Source organism: Gorilla gorilla, chromosome 13 (genome assembly GCF_029281585.2).
Source record: "Gorilla gorilla gorilla isolate KB3781 chromosome 13, NHGRI_mGorGor1-v2.1_pri, whole genome shotgun sequence".
Taxonomy (NCBI): Eukaryota; Metazoa; Chordata; class Mammalia; order Primates; family Hominidae; genus Gorilla; species Gorilla gorilla.
Genome location: NC_073237.2, coordinates 48,080,763 through 48,084,926, shown reverse-complemented (window position 1 = coordinate 48,084,926; position 4,164 = coordinate 48,080,763).

Sequence of the window (4,164 nt, the reverse complement as noted above, 5' to 3'; positions counted from 1 at the left end):
GACATGCACCACCACGCCCGGCTAATTTTGTATTTTTAGCAGAGACGGGGTTTCTCCATGTTGGTCAGGCTGGTCTTGAACTCCCGACCTGAGGTGATCCGTCCACCTTGGCCTCCCAAAGTGCTGGGATTACAAGTGTGAGCCACTGCACTTAGCGGAGATGCAGAAACTTTCTAAAGGCAGGGACTACACTGATTTTGCCAGCCCTGAATGGCGAGGTGTATGTGTTAAGCCTGGTGAGCATCTGCAGGGCCCACAAGCCAACACTGGTGCTGAGTATTCCCTAGGCAATCCGAAGTTCTCTACGCAAAATACCAATATTTTACATTTTTCTGAATGTGTCTTTTTTTAAATAGGAAAAAAAAATCACTTTCATAAGAAAAAAGTCAAAGTTGGAAAGTTCTTAGTTTTGCTACCATTAGCTAAAAAAAGACTGATTAAAGACAAATGCGCCCATGAGTCAACTGGGAGGTGATTAAGCAGTCACGCTCCATGCCCTTAGGGAGGTCATTACCTTGAAGAATGCAGCAGCCTCTGCAACTCCTATTAATGGTATATATTGACTGCATCTGTTTTCGAAATCCTTTCCCTTAAGGACCAGGCACACTACCTCAAGCCCACCAAGCTCTGCACCACCCACCCAACACTGGTGATCAAGGCTATCACCTCTGGGCTACACAGAAAGCCGGACACCAGGATCCTACTTGACCCCACAGTGGTAGACAATGAGACCAAATCTGAAGGGACGAAACATTCACAGAGGGTGAAAACACAGGTGTTAGTAGCTTCAAAGGAGGCTACAGACAAAGAGCCCAGCAGGTGCCACCCATGGTAGATGATTGAGAGGACCCCGATGCCTCACAAGCAACAGGCAGTGTGGCTGGATGGGACTCCTGCTCTGACAGCAGGGTTGGCGACCGAGAGACTTTAGGGAAATTATTTGTCCATGAGTCTCAGTTTCCTCATCTAAAAAATATTTACCTTGCAGGGCTGTTATAAGGATGAGATCATGTCGAACAGGATTTGAGTGCTTACTTTGTGCCAGGCACAATTCCAAGTATTTATATCCATTAAGTCATTTAATCCTCTCAACAAACCTCTGAGACAAGTATTCTTATTATCCCCATTTTACACTGGAAGAAACTGAGAAGCAAACTGGTAACTTGCCCAAGGTCACCCAGCTAGTAGCTGGTAACTGACCCATAAATCCATAATCAGAGTGAAGCCACCACTCCAAAAGTTTTGAGTCAAAAGAGGAGCCCAGTTTGGAGGGAATGACAGCAGCTGGATATCTGTGAGGGGCCCACAGTCTACAAAGAGTGCACAGTCCAGCAAAGACCACCCCTTGAACAGTCAACAAATGTGGCTGCTTTTTTCTTCCTCTTAATATGTGTGTGTCTGCTTATGTGTGTGTGGGCGTGTGTGAGCATGTGCGTTTATGTGGGCATGTTTGTGTGTGTGTGATTCTGAGTGTGTGTTTGCAAGCGTGTGTTCATGTGTGCATGTGTGTGAGAGTGTGTGTAATGGGAATGGTGGGGCTCAGGGATGGGGTGACACCGTCTGATCATCTTTGGTTTCTCCATATCTCCTGCCCTATGCGCCTCTGCTGTCAGATGCACACGGGTGACCAGAGCCTTAAGAAAAAGTGTGCTTGATCCCTGACTCCGCATCTCACTGCCACCCCATTTCTTTGCCACCTAACTAGCTCCATGTTATCTGTTTTATGCTTTGGCAGCTCCGGTTATGTAAAAAATCACCTGTGGATGCAGATTCTTCACAAAATCTGCTGTAAGGATCATTTTGACCAACCAGACTTTTAAGAAGTATTGGGAAGCAAATAGTTGGAGGTAATAGACTCTGGTAAAGACCTAACTTTAGTAATAAAGTAGACATTTCTACCCACCCAGTAAACACTTTGGAAGTGCTTATTACGTGCTAAGATTCAAAGCTGTCAGGGCTGTCCCAGCTCTCCAGCGGCTCACAGCCCAGGGGGAGAACTGACAGGAAAGAGCCACAGGGAGGCAGAGATAAAATGAGTGCTGGGGACACCAATGGAGGGATGCAGAAGCTCACTCCACCAAAGCAGCCCTGAAATTGCTAACACCTGGTGTGAGCACCTGCTTCTCCAGCCGCCCTGCTAGAAATAATCCCACAGCGACCTCACTTACCTGAGCCTTCCAGAAGTTCTCCACTTGAGCTTTCACAGGATTGACCAAATTTGTTACTTTGAATCCCTAATGCCAATGCAGAGAGTGAAAAGCCTGACATCCAACCTTTTACTTATGTCTTCCCCCATCAGTGTGCTGGAATCTGTATCGGATTTGTTACTCTAGACACACAGAGCATGAGACGCAGTAGTAAATGGTCACTGAGGTTTCCTTCTGTTTAAGGCAACTGTGAGGGCTGAGGGACCAGGACCATCTTTCTCCCCTGGTATCAGTCTGAAAATGATGAGCTGAGGATTCAAAGTTCCCTTCAGGCTGGAGAAGCTGGGAGTGGGTGGGGTAGGGAGTCTTTTGTACTTTATTTCCTCCTGCTTTTTTTGTTTTTTTGAGACAGTATCTCACTCTATTCCCCAGGCTGGAGTGCAGCTCCACAGTCACAGCTCATGGTAGCCTCAACCTCCCAGGCTCAAGCGATCCTATCACCTCGGCCTCCCAAGTAGCTGGGACTACAAGCACGCACCACCACACCTGGCTAATATCTCCTCTTGTCTTTTTAATACCCCACCAAAGGTCTGTTTCCTATACCAGCACACTCAGTCATCAGGCACCAACTTTGCAGACTGCTGAGTGAGTCTTTGATTTGCAGATTTAGGAGGTTGAAAATTTGGGTCCTTCTCAGGATAGATCAAAATTGAATTCCCTCTGGACACAGGGCTGAGCCCAGCATGGACGAATTTTCTTCAACAAATGGTGCTGAGAGAGGCAGGTTAGGTGGAAGACAGAGAGAAAATATCCTAGAACTCCTGCCTGAAGGTGTCCCCTGCCCCCACCCCCTCACCGCCCCCACTCTATAACCAACAACACTTCATTTCCAACAAAATATGAACCGAGAAAGAGTGTTGGACACATACAGTAATGAAAATCCATGATTCAACTGTGCGTTCATAATTATTTCATAAATAAATGGCTTCTGGAGAGGCGCATCTGTCTCTCGCCACCAAGTGCGTGCCTTTCATTAATGTATCCCGGCCTACGTGGAGCTAGCCCGAGAGCTCCACTCAAGTCCTCCTCCTCCTCTCCATCACTGTCCACCAGGAGGTTTTTGTGGTACAGAAAGAGCTGCAAGCCCCACACTTCTCTGCAAGACTGATGGCTCGTCAATAACATTAGCCAGCATTACAGGCCGCATTGGGCTAAGCAGAATCAATACGGCCAAGTAAAAAGTCTAATAAGTTGACATGGCCATCTCGGCAGGGCTCACATTACAAGAAATGAGTTTTCTTAAGGAATCAGCATCAGGGCTGCTTAGATGCCCGCACCCAGATGTCCTGACTCAGATTTACAGTCTTTAGTTCAGTTGGTTGGAATGGGACCAGCTGGGAAAAGTAAAATGGTGACTGGGGTTAACTACAAAGTAAAGAGGGCACTTGGGGCACTCTGCTGATAGTGAGGAGCGTGCTTGGGGATCCCTTCCTGTGATATGTGACAGTCTTCCCCATGAGCCGGCCACTCTTCACTGCTGATCACACCTCTCCCATCTGCAGGAGTAAGCCCCTGGTGAATAATGGGTGGTAGCTCCTTCTCCAGGGAGGCTGCTTAGCACCCTGGATGGCCACGGTCCCCTCAGAGGCTTCATGGAGGCCCCCTCCTCACCTCCTGTCACCTAGAGTCACCATAGCTGGAGCAGTTGGCAGGATGCAGCAGAGAGTTCACTTTTACTAACTCAGCTGCTCAGCTCTTCTCATACATCCAGCTGTCTGAGGGAAGCCCTGTGCAGTCATGCGAGGTGAAAGCATTAGCAAGAGCCTTTGCATAGGCTCAGCCACTTTGGAGCTAATGCACCAGAGCCAGGTTCCTCCACATATTTCCATCTTCCTTTTCAAGGAGAAGCCCAAGGGAGTAAAGCCTTCAAGAGAATCCAAGCAGTCACTGGAGAGCGCTCACCTAGTTCATCTTACCTCTCATGAGCTCAGACAAGTCTTTCGACCCCAAGTTCACA